Source organism: Cajanus cajan, chromosome 1 (genome assembly GCF_000230855.2).
Source record: "Cajanus cajan strain Asha chromosome 1, NIPB_CcT2T_4, whole genome shotgun sequence".
Taxonomy (NCBI): Eukaryota; Viridiplantae; Streptophyta; class Magnoliopsida; order Fabales; family Fabaceae; genus Cajanus; species Cajanus cajan.
The window spans coordinates 63037555-63056003 of NC_138517.1; the positions used below are offsets into that span (position 1 = coordinate 63037555).

Below are 18449 nucleotides of genomic sequence, written 5' to 3' on the forward strand. Positions count from 1 at the left end.
TCATGGGTATCCTACGCATCCTCACAGGTGACCTTTGATTAAGTTTTCAATCTTGTCTCTTAAGGTTGTACACTCCTCTATTGAGTATCCTCAATTTTTATCATTGCAAAAAAAAGTTAATTTAGCGAATGATTTTTATTTAAAGACCGAGTTTGGTGGTCGTTAAATGCCATATTTCTTGTAGTGGATGGTATTGACACGACTTAGATGGATTTGTTGTGGCTGGGTTGTTAGATCGCTTTGGTATTGACAAGAACTTTAAGTGAAGTGCATGCTCAAGCACCATTACTCTTCTAGTGTTTAAGGGGGGTATAGTTGGAGTATTAGGGTCCTTGAGGTGGCTAATTCATGTTGGGTTTGATCTCTTTTCCCTTATTTAAGGGTTCAACTTCTCGTTTTGTTTATTAGAGGCCTTCAAGCCTTTATTGGCTACAAGATTCATTTCACTCCTCCATTTTCATGTATTTCTCAAACCTGTTCCTTAATTCTTTCATGTTCTGTGCTAGTTTCTTGTAGAGGTTTTCGATGAATGGTTCTTCCTTGAGAATCATTGTCAGCCTATCCATCTCTATATTAGGATTTAAGTTCATAATTTTCATGGAGGTCTTGTTAAAGTGATCCATAACATATTTGAAAGACTCATTTTTCCCTTGCTGGAGGTTGGTGATGGCTAGTGACATCATTTGGTATGGCTTACTTGTTATGAACTAAACTGTGAAAGTCGAGGCCAATTCTCCAAATGAACCTATCGATCTAGGGTAAACTTGGTAAACTAATTAAAGGAATTTTCTTTCAACGAGGTAGGAAAGATACAAGAAAACATTGTGTCTTCTTGAGTTGATAGCATAGCCTGAGTTAGGAATATGTCTAAGTGATCGTCAGGATAGGTGGAGCCATTGTACTTTTCCACTGGGAGGCTTTTCTAATTCTTGAGTAGGGGTGTTTCCATGATCTATCTAGTAAAGGGATGGCAAAAGGGACCAACTAGACCGTCGGTTCTGACGTTGCTTGGTTGCATTAAAGACGGCGCAATGGGTTGGTTAGGAATCAAGGGGTGGCTCGGAGGGGAAGGTCTTGCCTGGTTTGGAATGTGTTGGAGATTCCTCATACGTAGTTTGGCTTGAAGGTTCCCAACTCTTCGCTTGACTTCTCAAGTCAGCATTTTCACACTGAAAAGCTAATAACTCTTAGGTGTCTTGCTTTCTCATTCGACACATTGCCGCCATCTCATCCTTTTGTGAGCTATAGCCATCCAAAAGTGCTTTAATTTTAGCTTGTCAAATTTTGTTGGTTTTCTTTATGTATGTCACATTAATTCCGTAATTTGAGTTTAGCTTTTCTAACTTTAACTATACTCGTTTGTCTTATAAATATTTTCTAATCTTTTGGTGTGCTAACTTTTCACTTAAAGGATAAGAAAGGCCTTTGCCACAAGGTACTACTATCTTGAGTTGTTGATGGAACCCTTGGAGGGATTACTCCTTTGTAGGAAATTCGAGATTGGGATAATCAACACCAAAAGTGGTTAAACACTTGAGAGGACTACAAGAAGAATTTTTAATTTTCCTTGCTTTTAAACTTGTGTAATATATTCTCATTTACTAGTGGGAGTAGTCTTAAGAGATTCTAATGTCTACTTAAGACTCCCACCCTTTGTTTGTAACCATTCTTTAATTTCTTTCATTTAATAATATTATGCTACGTTAGGAGTGCTGGAAAGTTCCAAAGGATTTCTTAACACTATTAGTTGGTGCAACATTTTAGGTGGATTAATTTTTATCCAACTTTAAATTTTTCCATCCCGAGTCATCACATTTCTTCAAATAGTGGAACTGATTCAAGTTCACCAAAAAGCCTTTAAAAAATTCTACTTAAACTTAAATCACTTAAACTATGAGAAAAGAGGAAATGATAGCCAAAGAAAAAGAAATCATTGAAAATGAAGTTATCATAGCTCGAAGTCCCAGTCTCGCACACTGTGTGCATGGGATGTATCTTGCGCGGCTTAGCTATCCCGACGAGACCTTGGTAGTATATCCTTCTAGTGAGAGTACGCAGAGGGTGTGACCCGGCATGTACTCCTAGACTACTCTTCGTGTATTACTAGCGGCAATATGCCATGTGATATTTTACTGGCGCCACATGCATGATAATATGTAGTCCGTGTCTATACATGTGCATTTTTAATGTTATATGATAAATTGATATTTTTATGTCTCGGATGAGTGAGGTGTGATATTGTTGTTAATATATCTATGTTATACCTGTTTTGTTTGTGTTTGGCTATCCGGCATATATTTCTACACTGTGAGTCAGAGTGAGATGTTTCTCATTCCCTTTTCTTGTGTTGTTTTTCTTTGACTGTTATATAGGTAATCATCAGCGTGAGGCTGAGGATGATAGTGATGAAGCTTAGGCTTCTATATTGGGCTTAATTTGCTCTAATAGGACATGTGACATCGGGGTATAGATAAGATTAGTTTAAGATGTTCTTATTAAATTATTTTGGAAAACTCAATTTTATTTTTTTGTAGTTTTACCAGCATGTTATTTAGATTAAGTTTATGAATGTGAGCTTTTTACCCTTACGTGGTTGGAAATTTGGTTTTTAATGATGAAAAATTTTATTTTTTTATAATTACTGTATATGTATGTTGGGGTAGAGGGTGCACAATCTTAGTGTTTGTTGTGTTGTGTATTTGGGTTGATCTCCATTTGCAAACTTAGATGAGGTAGAAGAGGAGGAGTTTGTTGGAGACAAAACTTAATGCTTCATTGGTTAATTTGGAATCTTTCTTTGATAGTGTGACATTGGGCAAAAACATTTATATTTCCATTAGTTTCATTAGTTCATGGCTTTTTGTCTTGCTGGAATTTTATGTAACTGGATAGTTGTACCTTACATTGATTATTTTGAAAGTTTAATCATATTTTTAAGAGTTTTATTTTATGAAGGTGTTATGAACCCAGTTACTAAAACAACAAAGTTTAAATGATTTTTATTAAAATATTTTTATTATCAAAAATTTCTTATTATAATTTGGGGTAGAAGGTGTTACATCAGAAAAATAAAGTAAAATAAAATAAAAGTATAATTAAAATAGAGTTTAATAAAAGAATTAGTATTAAATTTTTAATCCATTTTTTTACAATATTTTTTCCAAATAAATTCAATTATATATTTTCTTTTTTTAGTATATATATTATATAGTTTAAATTTTTTAGTAGAATACAAGTACAGCTAAAAAATTAAATCAGAATTTGGTAACTTTATTTTAATAGATTTTGTCTTATGAAGTACTTTTCTACTTTTAGTATAATAATAATAATAATAATAATATATGTACTTTGATATATTTTTTTAATGAGAATCTTTTTACTTGATTCTCTTAGATTATTATCTTTGTTATTTTTCTACATCTAATAAAATTAATATCAAAATTTCCAAAATTTGCATTATTAAATTAATGCTTCATTATCTTGTCTTAATAGATTATGAGTTTAACAAGGGTCCAAATACAAAATTTCATTTAGTAATTTATACATTCCAAAAAGAGTTAGCCTCTAACTATCAATTGGAGAATCTCTTTGATACAATAAAGTAAAACATATATTATATATTTTTTTTTTTCTATAAATATAATTTATTTATTTTTTATTCTCTTAATTTACTTTGTTAAAACGTGCTTCTTTTTTTTTTTTTTTTTTGAATTGCAATACACATAATTAAATCGATGATATTCTTGTTTAATTAATCTTGATGATTTATTATTAATACAAATCAAATCCATTTTACTAGCACAAAACGATACTAACCTTATATGAAATATTGGTGAAAAATTAAAGTTATTTTCCATGCAACACTCTATGCCTATAAAATGACATTTTTCTTTTAATCAAAACATCACAACCAAAATATACATTGTAAAAACATAGAGAAGAGTAATGACAATGAATAACATTCGTATTATTGGAGTTATGATGATGATGATTATGTTAGTCTTTGTGCAAGCTGATGTCAATCCTCCATCTCCACAAGTCGAGCCAAACAATGTGTTTAGTAAGATCAAGTGTTTTGCCAAATGTGGCTTAGAATGCGCTCCACAATTAAGTCTTAGTTGTTTTAAAACATGTACTGCAAGTTGTCGTAAAACGTTCAACGATGTTCCATATGATTGTATTAATGCTTGTGGTTTGACCAACTCTGTTGACATCAACACTGGTATGCATGATTTTACTTTCCATGACCTTGTTTAGGGTTTTTCTTATTATTGATAATTGAGTTAACTATGCTCTTACACTTTTTGATAATTGTCTTTTTTTGTCAGATGTTGGTCTTCGAAACTCTTATGTAGTTGATTCTTGCTTGCAATCATGCAAGAACAAGTGATACTACATTACAAGACTGGAAAAGTAAAATATTCTTAGAAGAAATGTCATAAATAAAAAAATTGTAACAAAAGAATTTTAATAAATGAGTAATGCATTTTTTCTTTATTTTTGACTTATTATTTTTATTCTATTTTTTAATATTGCTTTCTTTTGATGTCGAAACGCTTGAATGCTTACGAAAAAAAACTAACGAATACACAGACTAGTTAAAAGAGTTGAACCAATATAACAATGCATAAAAATTTGACAAAGTTCAATATGAGATCAATAGGCACTACTACAAAATGCATATTTACATCGGTTTTCTAAAGGCATCTACATCAGTTCTAAAACCGATGTAGAATAGAACGACGTAAAAAATATATACATTTTTACATCAGTTCTGAAAAATCGATGTAAATTTAAGTGTAAATCTACATCGGTTCTCTAGACAACCGATGTAGATTTATTCTTAAATCTACATCAGTTGTCCAGAGAACTTATGTAGATTGCATTTTTTTTAAAAAAAAAAATATGCTTATTTTTGAACCAATAGAGCCACAATAGAGCTCCTTTATGAGTTTCTTTAGCCTCTCCTGCACTCTAATATAATCAGATTCAGATACACCGTCCCCTAAAGCTGCAAGTCCTTCATTCTGCAACAACTTTAGAAGCTTTTTATTGTACAAGTTCAACTCCTCCTAGCATCTAGAGGTGTTTTCCCTCTTCGAGGCACCCACCGCTTGCACTCCCCAGTTAGGCCACCCTCTGCAATATATCTGTTTCAATTAATAGCAACAACACATTAAAAAAACAAATCAAAATCAAACCCTCTGCAATATATATCTGTTTCAATTAATAGCAACAACACATTAAAAAAACAAATCAAAATCAAACACGCAATGACTTCTTGAATTTTGTACCGGTTGGCGTCACCATATTCAGAGAAAAAAGCAGGTGCAAAATATGCACTCATCTGGAAAAGCATTTGTTAAATAGTTATCATTCCCTAAAGGAACGTAATGCCAAAAAAACAATGTATGTAATTATGTATCCAAATATAGTTCATTATGCCTTAGCTCATCAATTGGCACGATTACCTAATCCATTACCTCCATTTGTTATTTCCCAGGCAACTATTTCTTTTTGTGAACTAAAGATCATATTCAACTACACAACCCAAAAATTATTGTCATTTATTCAATATAACCCACACAAGACAACAACAAAGTCACTAAGTCATTAAATTGGCCTTGTAAAATATTTAGAAATTTTATTTGATTCAAACTGGCATATAGGCTAATAAGTATATCAGGTATTCTGCATACAATTTGGGACATGAAAATTAATTAATTAATAAATTATAAGAATCAACCAAGAAAAGGAAAAATAATCTGTAGGATCCAACCAATTGACATCCTGACTTAAAGTGAACACCACAAATAATACAAGTAATGAATGAAGCACCAAGCAGACAAAATGATAACAATATCTTTAAGAGGAAAAGGCATACTTTAACGATACAAGCGCATGCAAAAAAATTGAATAATAGCTGGATAGGCTTGAATAATCATATCAAGAAATAAAAAATGACTTGTTGGAGTAAAAAATTAGCACCAGCAGAAAAGAAAATAATATATATTGCTAAAAGTATTAAGGAGAGAGAAAGTTAAAAAAAGAAAGATTTAACATTATAATATATATAGCACCAACAGAAAAGAAAATAATCATGGTTCCTAGTATAAGCCAGCAAACAGTGATGACACCACATCTTCAACTTCAGACATAATGAGAATTCAAACCTCCCTGGTTTTGATCAATATATCTTCTTTTCTCTTATAAATAAATACATTCAAAACCAGCACAAAGCACACAATACGCTTCTTTGAGCACTAGCATCTGCTGCCTATAATTCAATAATAAATCAAATTTTATATACCTAGGTGATATAAAGAAAAGGAAGGATAAGATATGAAATTCACAAAGAAAAGAGAAACATTCCTGCAGGTAGTGTTGACCCAACAAAAACTACCTATATCCCTTTTTGAAGTGTAAGATAAATATATTTGATTATATTCAGTTTTCTACTCATTTTATTGACTTGTAATTAAAAAGGTTTTATAGAGTAATACCTATAGAGTTGAGCAGGAATGGTCTCTAGAACGATATCATCCTCACTAATTATCTTCTTTCCAATGAGAGCAAAACCACCAAAGAGAACCCAAAATTCACCCGAGTTTGACTCATTAACAAGTTTGCCATCATCTGCAATGTGGGATACATTTTATAGTCACAAACAAATCATAATATACACTTGAAGAACACATATTCCAATCACATAACATGTGCCTTGTGCCCTTACCAACAATTGCAACTTCGCATTTGCCTTCATGATACTTTTCCTTCAACAACTGGATAACTTCAAGAGCCTTGGCTCTTTCCTGAATATTGGAGTTTGCACCATAGAATTGATAAATCTTATTCTAAGTGTCTAGGATGAACACATCTTCATGATTCAGCAAAGACCGTGCAAAAGGGAGCTGCATAAGGAAAACTTCGTATCACATTTTTAGTCAATGAATTTGCATTGAATTTATGAAGTACAAGAACAGAGAATCGAGTTCAACAGTTTTAATGGCTGCTGTTCCAGCCTCATCCTACAAGGAAAATCACACCATATGAATAGAGATTTTCCTTTTGTCATAATATGATGGTTCATGAATATCTAAACTGTTAACATCATATACGGTAAACTGGAAGAAACTCAAACACAAGGTCAAGTCCAAACATACCTGACTTGTATCCTTTCCAATCCAGAAGTGAATATCATACAAATAAGTGCCTCCTTTGTTTTGAGTTGTCTGCAAATAAACTTGAAATCAACACCCAATTTATTTTTACAAAAAGTAGAAATCTATCTTTCCACTCAAGAACATAGTTTTATTGAAGACTTTCATCTGTAAAATTAGTAGCATTTACCTCTTTTACTTTGGTTTCCTTTTTCCATGTATCAGCACCCTTGAAGAATGCCCTGATTGATGTCACTGTAAGGCAAAATATAACAAATCAATCATATTATTAAGTCTAATTTTAAGTTAAGTAAAAAGCTTGTATCATTACCTATACAGAGAATAATTAGAAGAATAATGACCATCCAATCAGAAAATATTACACTTAAAATAACTCCTATGCTGATTCCAAGCATTAGCATAGGTTGGATAAGTAGCATCAAATCATAATCAATAACAGGTTGATCAAGTGTTGGATGCTTTCGCTTCAAGCAGAATAATACAGTTGAGATAGCTGAACCTGTGACCATACCTGAAATAACCATAGAAAATGGCAAAACACTTGAAACCATTTTAGTAATATACTAGTTTATAAACAAGTAGTTTCTTCCCAAGAAATCCAATAATTGGCAACATCAGTATAAATTCTGAACAGATAAATGCTTACACTTTGAAATAACAATTGCTGATTTTGGATCAAACCCAATAATGAGGATTAGCATTGGCACAAAGATGCCACCACCACTGATACAACCCATGCAAAAAGGGATGTACCCACACGTGTACGAAGAGCACCCAGCTGGATAAAAGATTTTGTTACTTAATATTTATCAGATAAGACTGTTATCATTAATTTATCCTTTTATCAATTAAGTAGTTGCAGTAGATATGATTAGATTTTGTTATCATTAATTATTTCTTTTTGTTTATAAATAGGAATGTAATTCTTTGAATCAGGAATGAAAAGAGTTTATTTCCCAATTACTTGTTTGCAAGTCTGGAGTTTCTAAGCTTACACGAAAAGCTTAACACTGGTGCTTTCGTTGAGTTTCTGCATCTGCAATGGCTGATGGTACACGCTTGGCAAAGATTGAAAGCGAACTTGCTCGCATGGAGACAGAATTGCGCGAGGCCAAAGATCACCGACAAAATTTTCAGGAGAGCATCAACGTACAATTTGCTCAAATGCGTGAGTTGATTACTGCACAACACTCATCCGATGCCAAGCCCGCACCTCCACATTCTGTGCATCGCTCAAATCACATATCTTTCCGAGAGTTCAAACATGAGATACCCACATTTAATGGGGAAGACGTTGATGATTGGCTGTTTCGAATTGAAGAATATTTTGATGTTTCAGGAACACCCATGGATCAACGGATCAAGATAGCTTCCTTCTACATGGTAGGGCCAGCCTACTCTTGGTATAAGTGGTTAATCTGCAACCATTATACACAAGATTGGGGGGTATTTGTCCAAGCGGTGCATCGTCGTTTCGGCTCTAATCTTTACGACAATCCTCAAGAAGCATTGAAGGAACTTAAGCAAAAAGGCTCAGTGGCAGAATATCAAAGTCAATTTGAAAAGCTCTCTACCAAAGTTTCTGGTTTATCCGAGGCATGGCAGATTAGTTTTTTTGTGGCAGGATTAACTGACTATCTCAAATGTCAGTTACGTTTAGCAAGACCAGCGACATAACCAGACGCTGTGGCCTTAGCCCGCTTACACGAACAAAACCATTTGGCCCTCCAAAATTCCTTGAAACCCTCCCTGCCAATTATCTCGTCACCCTTCAACCGTCCACGATCAACCTTACCACCTTCTCCTACAATCGTACCCAAACCACCCTTGCCTGCACTAGAGAAATCAATAGCTTCTAGCATTCCATCTAACGTCACAATGCCAAAATCCACTCCACCAACTGGTTCCCTATCTCCAAATAAAAACCCATATAAAAAATTTACAGCTGCTGAGTTACGTGAACGACGTCGCCAAGGACTTTGCTACTACTGTAATGATAAATACAATCCTTCTCACAATTGTAGAGCCCAATGTTACGTCCTCTTAGCCCCAGAAGATGTCACTGAGATGTTTTCTGTTCTCGACATTGATAGTTAGGGATTAGATGAACAAACCGTAGAACCAGAGGTGAGCTTTAATGCCCTTTCAGGTGAATATCACCCCTCCACACTACGACTCAAAGGGTTCTATCAAGGCTAGTCTGTGAATGTGTTGGTTGATAGTGGTAGTACTTTTAATTTCATCAAGCCCTCAGTTGCACAACACTTGCGTTTACCATCTTCGATTATAACCCCTTTCAAAGTATTTGTGGGTAATGGTGATTTCATTTGGTGCAACACTAAGAGTTCTGCAATTTCACTAAGCGTACAAGGTGTTTCCTTTACTATTGATCTCTTTCATCTTAATATTGCTAGCGCAGATGTGGTGTTTGGTGTAGCATGGCTCAAAAGTTTACATCGTGTCCTCACTGACTACGATCTCAATACTATAGAGTTTATCTACTCGGGTCAACCAACAGTTCTATATGCCGAAACCTTGTTGCAGGTCAACCCCATCAATAGTACAGGTGTTAAAAGGTTGCTCCACAGCAATAACATTCTATCGGTGTGCCACATGCAGCTAAGACATGATCCCGTTGCTAACACTCCAAAGGATTTTTCAAAACAGATACAACAATTGTTAGACACGTTTGCATTGGTCTTTAGTGAGCCCCACTGCCTTCCTCCTCCACGTGAGATTAATCACCAAATTAATCTGGTTCCAGACTCTAAACCAGTACATGTTCGTCCATACAAATACCCTCACTTTCAGAAAGCAGAAATCGAACGTTTAGTTGCTGAAATGCTTAAATCTGGCATCATCCACGACAACCAAAGTTCTTTTTCTTCTCCAGTCCTTTTGATTAAAAAGAAGGATGGTTCTTGGAGGTTCTGTGTTGATTACCGAGCACTGAATGCAATCACTATTCGTGATTTGTTTCCTATCCCAACAATTGAAGAAATCCTGGATGAACTGCATGGTGCTGTTATTTTTTCAAAACTTGACCTACGATCAGGTTTTCATCAAATTCGTATGCGTGAGGAAGACATTGGTAAAACTGCCTTTCGCACACATCATGGCCATTATGAGTTTCTTCTCATGCTGTTTGGTCTCACTAATGCCCCATCCACTTTTCAATCAACCATGAATAAGGTCTTCCAGGCTTATATTCGTAATTTTGTGGCTGTTTTCTTTGATGATATTTTAATTTATAGTAAATCAATGGAGGACCATATTTCCCATCTTACTCTGGTATTGGAAACATTACGTACTCACAAGTTATTTGCAAACCTTTCAAAATGTGAGTTTTGTCAAGTGTCCATCAATTATCTTGGCCATGTGGTGTCTGCCCACGGTGTTCAGGTGGATACACAAAAGATTGATGCAGTGATCAATTGGCCACTCCCACAAAATATTACCCAGTTACGTGGTTTTCTGGGATTAACAAGATATTACAGGCGTTTTGTCAAAGGATATGCTAGCATTGCATGGCCTTTAACGGATATGCTTAAACATAATTCTTTTCACGGGACCCCGACATCTGAACAAGCCTTTCTTCACCTCAAAGAGGCATTAACTACAACACCAACTTTAGCCCTTCCTGATTTTTTCGTTATGTTTGTGATAGAAACAGACGCTAGAAACCATGGGATTGGCGCGGTGTTGACTCAAAAGGGACACCCCTTGGCATATTTTAGTAAAAAGCTTTCTCCCAAAATGGCCAAGGCTTCCACTTATGTTCGGGAACTATATGCTCTTACCCAAGCAGTAGCTCGTTGGCGGCATTATTTGTTGGGAAAACGGTTCCTCATTAGAACGGATCACCATAGTTTAAAGGACCTCATGCACCAAGTTATTCAAACTCCAGAGCAACAATATTTTCTCACTAAACTCCTTGGCTATGAGTTTGATATAGAATATCGAATGGGAAAAAGCAATGCAGCTGTAGATGCCTTGTCTCGATCACCGGCCACACTTTTACACACCTACACCACATTGGAAGGAGCCATCATAACAGATCTGCGTGTTGCCAATAATTATGAGCCTACACTTCTTGACCTTTATCGTCAACATCAGAATGGTACCTTACCGGTTGGATTTTCAGTGCAACATGGTCTAATTTTATACCATTCTAAATTGTTCCTCCCTGCCAATTCTCCTTTGATTTCTAAGGTATTGCATGAGTTTCATCCAACTCCCCAAGGCGGCCATGTTGGTGTGTTAAAGACCTATAAACGTGTGATCGAGCAATTTTATTGGAAAGGAGCCAAACAAGCCGTAGAGAAATTTGTTGCAGCATGCTTAATTTGTCAACAAACCAAATATCTTACTACCAAGACTCCTGGGCTTCTTCAACCATTGGCCATACCTACAGTACTATGGACTGAAATTTCTATGGATTTCATCATTGGCCGTCCTTCATCACAAGGCTACACGGCTATCTTCATAGTAGTCGATCGCCTCACCAAAGCTGCCCATTTTTCTGCTTTGAAGTCTGGCTTTACAGCTAAAATTGTAGCTCATGTTTTTCTGGATCTCGTAGTCAAACTTCATGGTTTCCCTACGGGAATTGTGTCAGATAGGGACCCTCTTTTCTTAAGTCATTTTTGGCGTCAATTAATGAGTTTTGGTGATACTAAATTGCACTTCTCTACTGCCTACCATCCACAGAGTGACGGCCAAACGGAAGTCGTAAATCGATGCTTAGAACAATATCTTCGTGCCTTTACCGCAGACCATCCACGTCAATGGCACTCTTATTTGCCTTGGGCTGAGTTATGTTACAACACCACTTTTCATAGTTCAATTGGCATGACACCTCACCAAGCCTTTTATGGGACTAACCCAAAACTACTCCCAACATACATTCCAGGCTCGGCCTCAGTTGAAGACGTTAACTTGGACCTTACCAACAGAACTCAGATTCAAGAACAATTGCAAGACCACATTGCCCACGCACAAGCTCGAATGCGCAAATATGCTGATACCAAACGGATGGCCAAGTCGTATGAGGTGGGACAGTGGGTTTGGGTGAAATTTCACTGCCAAAATTGGACCCGTTGCTTACCAGTTAGAGTTGCCATCAGACTGCAAGATACACTCTGTTTTTCATATCTCACTTCTAAAAACTTACAATGGTCCCATTCCACCAACCCATGTGGATACTGTAGAGTTCTCTGCACCTAATACTCCCCAACCAAAATTGATTGTAGCTGAATGAACCATCCATGATTCTACAGGTGCAAAATATCAAGTTTTGGTGGAATGGGAAGGTTAGACCCGCCATGATGCTACTTGGGAAGATTGGGATATTTTGGAAACTATTTATTCTACTCAGACCCTTGAGGACAAGGTCTTGTTCCATGGGAGGGGTAATGATACAACCCATGCAAAAAGGGATGTACCCACACGTGTACGAAGAGCACCCAGCTAGATAAAAGATTTTGTTACTTAATATTTATCGGATAAGACTGTTATCATTAACTTATCCTTTTATCAATTAAGTAGTTGCAGTAGATATGATTAGATTTTGTTATCATTAATTATTTCTTTTAGTTTATAAATAGGAATGTAATTCTTTGAATCAGGAATGAAAAGAGTTTATTTCCCAATTACTTGTTTGCAAGTCTGGAGTTTCTAAGCTTACTCGAAAAGCTTAACAACCACCAACTCCACCTACACTTCCAAATGTCGCTCCGAAGATTCCAATCAAGGTTCCAACAAAGGATTCTCCAGCCAAAATCCATTTCCTATTCATATAATTGAGTAATCAAAGCGTTTCTTTTACAATCCTTATCACAAAAAAAGGCTCTGAATTGGTACTCATCACCGGTCGAGCAACCGCGAAACGGCCACAGCCTACTACCTCGTCAGACCCATTAATCGTGTCAACGGTATCTGCTTCCGGATCATCCAAAGTTGGAGGCTTTTCGATGGCGGGAATCGAAGGCACGTAGCCAGCGAGGCTCTCTGGTAAGGATTGGGTGGTGGGTCCGTCGTAACCCTAAACCCTAACCACAATATATCACATACTATAGAAAGCTTTGATAAATTCCAAAATAGGTTTTAGGTAAACTTACGAATCTTTTGGTCTTCCCTTCGGCGACGAACACGCGAGCAGCACCACAATTCAAGAGAGCTCTTCCGGGAGCGTTTGTGGATTTGGAGCACCACATTGTTTTGAAAGAGCTCCTCCGGAGTTGTCGATGGTCAACAAGAGAAAAGCACCCACAAGAGTGTGGAGAGCACTTGCAAGAGTGTTGAGATATTGAGAGGGAGAGCTCCTCTAGGGTTGTTGAAGGTCAGCAAGAGGAGAGTGCCCCTGAGAGTGTTGAGAGCGTCTGCGAGAGTGTTGAGATGTTGAGAGGGTTTGCTCCCACGGAAATTTGGCCTTAGCTTCTACATCGGGAAAAGTTAAACCCGATGTAAAATAACTCTACGATTTCATTTTTACATCGGTCGATAAAATAACTGATGCAGAATTGTTCACATCTACATCGTTTCTTCACAAAATCGATGTAAATATGTTTATACCTTTTATTTATTTACTAAACTGCCACCGCATGTTTTATTTACATCGTTTCTTTTGAAACCGATGTAGATATGTAGATGTTAAATAATATTTTTCTAGTAGTGAGGCTATGCAAAACACATCTAAGTGACTTTTTAAATAACATGTATATAAATCCATAATATAATGTTCTTTTTGAAATATGATTTTTCATAAAATAAACCCAATAGCTAATATTTTAAAATTTTAAAATAATAATTGTTGTCACACCCTTATTTTCCAGTTTTTATTAAAATATTTTGGGTAAATTTTCATTAAATGTTTGTCTATTTTTCTGGTAATTATTTTTTAGCAACATAAAATCTTAAAAATACAAGAGACATGATTCAAGTTTAAATAATTAGTGTTGTATCACTATAACAAAATATATTTTTAGTAGCATTTAATATGGTTTTTAGTGGTAATAAAAATTGCCACAAAATAATAATAAAATAATATTATATACATTTATAGACACAGGATGATACACTTATTTTAAGAGTAAATCTATTAGACTTACTCTACCCAAATATTCTATATCAAATTTTAACGATTTAACTATTGAATTAAAAGTTCTTAATGCATAGATCAAATTTACAAATTTTTTAAAAATTAAAAATTATTTAATACTCCGTTTTATTATTTGTCACTTGGTTTCTTTACCATAACGACATATGCTAACTAGGTTGTATAATCCACCTCTTAGATGAAACAGACTAGCAATAATTTAGCTGCCTCAAACTTGGTTGCCCTGTGTCTCTCTATGCCCATCTTTCACTTTTTTTGAGGGGCTTGTGACCTCTCGACATAGCGAGTTTGTGGCAGTGAAAGTCTGGGTTGATTCTAGACATGTTTGTTGGAGACCATACAAATAGGTCAACATTATTCTATGTGACCTACTTTATCTTGACTTTTCTTGGTCTATTAATTGAGATCCAACATAAGTCACTTGGTTTGAGGCTTGGCCAAGTTGCATGGGGATGACATCTTCATTAGGTCGCATCCTTTCTTCTTCCAAATAGGGATCTAACTCGAGGTGTTTGACACTATGTTGCAAGTTGTGATAGAGTTGATCCTACTAGGTTCATCTTCTAATAGCGGGATTATTTTTAAAGTAACCATGTAGCACTCTCTTGCCCTTTTTTTATTGGCATGTATCATGATCACCCCCTTTTTTTGTTGAAAAAAACTTCATTGCCAAGTGGGGTGTTGACACAATTGCTCCAAATGTACTAAGAGACGGTCTCCCAAGAAGTATGTTGTATGACGTGATGGCGTGAACCACAATGTATCGGATCTTGATATTTTGATAGACTTCCTCTTCCAACCCAAATCTAGTATACAAGTCTATGCAACCCCTAGTTTTTACTCGTTCCCTGGAGAAGCCAACCAGGGTTCATCATAGGATATCAACTCTTCTTTTGGTATATCCAACTATTTAAGGGTCTTCTAGTATAGTATGTTGACCGAGCTCCCTTGATTGACCAACGTCTTACGCACTATGCAGTCAAAGATTTCCATGTTGATAAGCATAGGTCATCTTGAATCGGCTCCACCCCCTGGAAGTCTTTATTAGTGAATGTTATTGTCAACATCTAAGGGAGGTCTCAATTTTTGACTATGTAGAGTGTTCATACAACTTGAAGATATCATTTACGAGAGGAGGAAGTGGATCTAACACAAACGAATCCTCTGGCTATCGTGTTGATAAACCTCCTTGAAGATTGATACTTTGACTATCAGGCATCATCACTTCTTTCTCAGGAACAACCTCTATGCCTTCTTTTTCTCAACCTTTCCTTATTTCGCGAGGAAGGGTTAGAGGATTTTTGATGAAAAACTATTCTTGAAGGCCATATGATCTTTGACAAAAGGAATGTCAAGAAGAATGCAAGAGGAGTGAGCTTAAGGTGAAGGTAGAAGACCTAAGCTTCCATTGAGCTATAGGCTTATTTCATAGTTCATTTTTTTTTATATTTTCCTTGTAAATATTATGCTTTATTTTGACCTTGTATTTTGGGTCTAGTAGTGTAGGTAATTTTGTCTTTGTATTATTTTTACTTAAGGGTGTAATTAGTAGATTAGGAGAGGTGTAACTAGCTAAGTCTTGTTAGACTTATTTGGGCTTGGATGTGTCGCAACCCGAAAATTTCTGATCTTGCGACCTATGGTTTAGACATCCTGTTAAAAGTCTCATTAATTAAGGAATGCCCGGATGCTAGACTAATCCTTAATTAATGGTTTTGAAAATAGGTTCAGGGAGTCGTCACCAATATTTTACTCAAAACATTGGAAAAAGAAAAGGTTTTTAAAAAAGAATCCAATAATGGCCTTGATAACCCTAATTGGGTTCGGGGGTCGGTTACGTGTAGGGAAGGTATTAAGCACCCCTACAACGCCCTCAATCGGTACCCTATGATGAAGTTAACGTGATAAGATTTACTAAATTAAATATTAGATCCCCTTTATTAATAACTATTTACATGCTTGAAATTTAAATTATACAATTAACCCTAAAATGTCTATATGATTGTTTTTATTATAACAATAATTATTATAGATAAGAAATAAAAAAAAAGAGAAAGAAATTAACTAAAATACCTCTTGAATGAGCTCTATTGGATCTTCAAAATAGGGAGATTTTAGGTGCTTTGTGGCAACCTTTCACACTACAATTGCCTCACAATACTCAAGAAATACAATAGGAGAGAGAGAGAGAGAAATTTTGAGCTCTAAGGAGTCCTGGATGAAATTTTTGGGGCCCTGAGAACTGTGCCCAAACTGTCTATTTATAGGCAACAGAAGGGTTTCTAGAACGGCCCGTTCCAAAACTGGAATGGCCTGTTCTGGATCTGAACGTTGTGTGTAAATTTTGTAACTAGAACGACTCGTTTTGAAATTGGAACGGCCCGTTCCAGAAGTGAGATTAACACACAATTGCCTAAACTAGAACGACCGTTCCAAACAAGAGTTTTTAGGCCATTTTAATGACTTGGAACAGCCCGTTCTAGTTTAGGAACGGCCCGTTCCAGTTAAGGTTTTAGCCCTTTTTTGAGGAGTTAGGAACGACCCGTTCCAATTTAGGAACAACCCGTTCCAAACTAGGGTTTTAGGCCCTTTTAGGTGTAGACCCCTAAAATTGTCCGGGTCGGAAATAAAACTCGAAGACCCTCAAAGATCGAAGGAAAGTCAGCCAGAAGGACTCCTAGAAGACCATAGGATGGCTATCTGTAAGTTTAGAGGTCTTAGAGTAGTTTAAAATAAGGAAGTGGAGGGAATGAAGCCCAATACGGCCGTACTACACTTAATACGGCCGTATTGAAGCTTCAACACGGCCGCAGTGAACTCAATACGGCGTATTGAAGTTTCTGAAACTTCAATACGGCCGTACTGAAATCAATACGGCCGTATTGAAGCTTCAATACAGCCGCAGTGAACTCAATACGGGCGCATTGAAATTTCTGAATTTCAATACGGCCGTATTGAACTTCAATACGACCGTATTGAAGTTCAAAAATTTCAATACGGCCGTATTTCTTCTGTAGACCGTATTGCGCCTATTCCCTATAAATATGACGTCAATTGGACGTCATTCCACACTTTTGAACATAGTTTCAACCCTCTCCTTGAGTATTCTGGGGTTTTTGAGCAGTGTTCTGCCCTAGAAATCACTCGGAGAGTTGATCCGACGAAGTTCTTGAGCCCCGAGCCATTTTGCTTGAGGATCGAACCTAGTCGAAGGGAAATCCTCCGGATTTCCGTAGTCAAAATTTTATAGGAGGGAGCGAGCGGGCTTGTAGAGCGAGGGAACGCCAAAAAGCTTCCCAGTTTTACGAAATATATAAACGCACGCTTCAAAGGTTTCTTCTTCAAAATCCTTCCTTTTACTGCTTTCTGATTGTTGCATAGCATATCTAATTTATTCGCCATGTAGATATCTTGTTCATAATCGTTTAGAATAAATAGGGGTAATTTAGTAATTTTGTACTATTATTTTTAGAAATAATCTGTCATAGGGAACCCGAAAGGGGCGCTGTGGGGTGCTAACACCTTCCCCACGCGTAACCGACTCCCTTACCCAACTCTGGTTGTAATGGCCGAAGTTGATTTATAAAATCAATTGCCTTATCCCTTTTTCCAATGTTTTGAGTAAAACATTGGTGGCGACTCCACGAACCCTTTTACTACGAAAACCACTAATCCATGGAGGGTCCCGCTTGGGATTAACATGGATTGGTGAGACATTTTAATAAATAAATTGGATAAGATCGACAAGGTCTCAGTTTGAGAACAAGTCGTTCTAATAATCCAATACATTTTCAAAACTAAAAATAAAAGCGAGCTCGACCGTCTTCGCGACCGCCGAGGCCCGTTTGGGCCGGTGGCGACAGATGGCGACTCCACTGGGGAAGCTTCGAGAGTCAGTCCCATTTAGTGACAGATTGTTTTTAACAAATAATAGTTAAAATTACTTCGTTACCCCTCACTTGTATGATAACATGTTTATCTATTTGGCTTTAATAACTGTTGTATTTTTAAATTTACGCAATTGTTTGAAATAAAAACTGCACACAAACCTTTGCACACAACAGTTCCCTCTATACCCGGGGGCATGAGTGATTAACCATAGGGAGTGGATGTTAGTACGGCCGGTTGTCGAATGGGTCTATAGGTGCCCG

At 36.3% G+C, this 18449-nt stretch overlaps 1 long non-coding RNA gene and 1 pseudogene across 2 annotated transcripts; one reads left to right on the forward strand and one right to left on the reverse strand.

Moving 5' to 3' along the window:
• The first annotated feature begins 4130 nt into the window (after positions 1–4130).
• LOC145950364 (uncharacterized) lies at positions 4131–4497 on the forward strand. The gene is made up of 2 exons (XR_014428362.1): positions 4131–4222; positions 4329–4497. It is a non-coding gene; the product is annotated as an uncharacterized LOC145950364 (long non-coding RNA).
• Positions 4498–4579: 82 nt separating this feature from the next.
• Positions 4580–13651, reverse strand: LOC109793974 (villin-1-like; annotated as a pseudogene). The gene is made up of 9 exons (XR_014428361.1): positions 13301–13651; positions 12868–13224; positions 7828–7959; positions 7492–7692; positions 7351–7415; positions 7164–7232; positions 6734–7028; positions 6504–6636; positions 4580–5150 (listed from the first exon to the last, which is right to left on the reverse strand). The product of XR_014428361.1 is annotated as a villin-1-like (transcript).
• Between the last annotated feature and the right edge of the window lie 4798 nt (positions 13652–18449).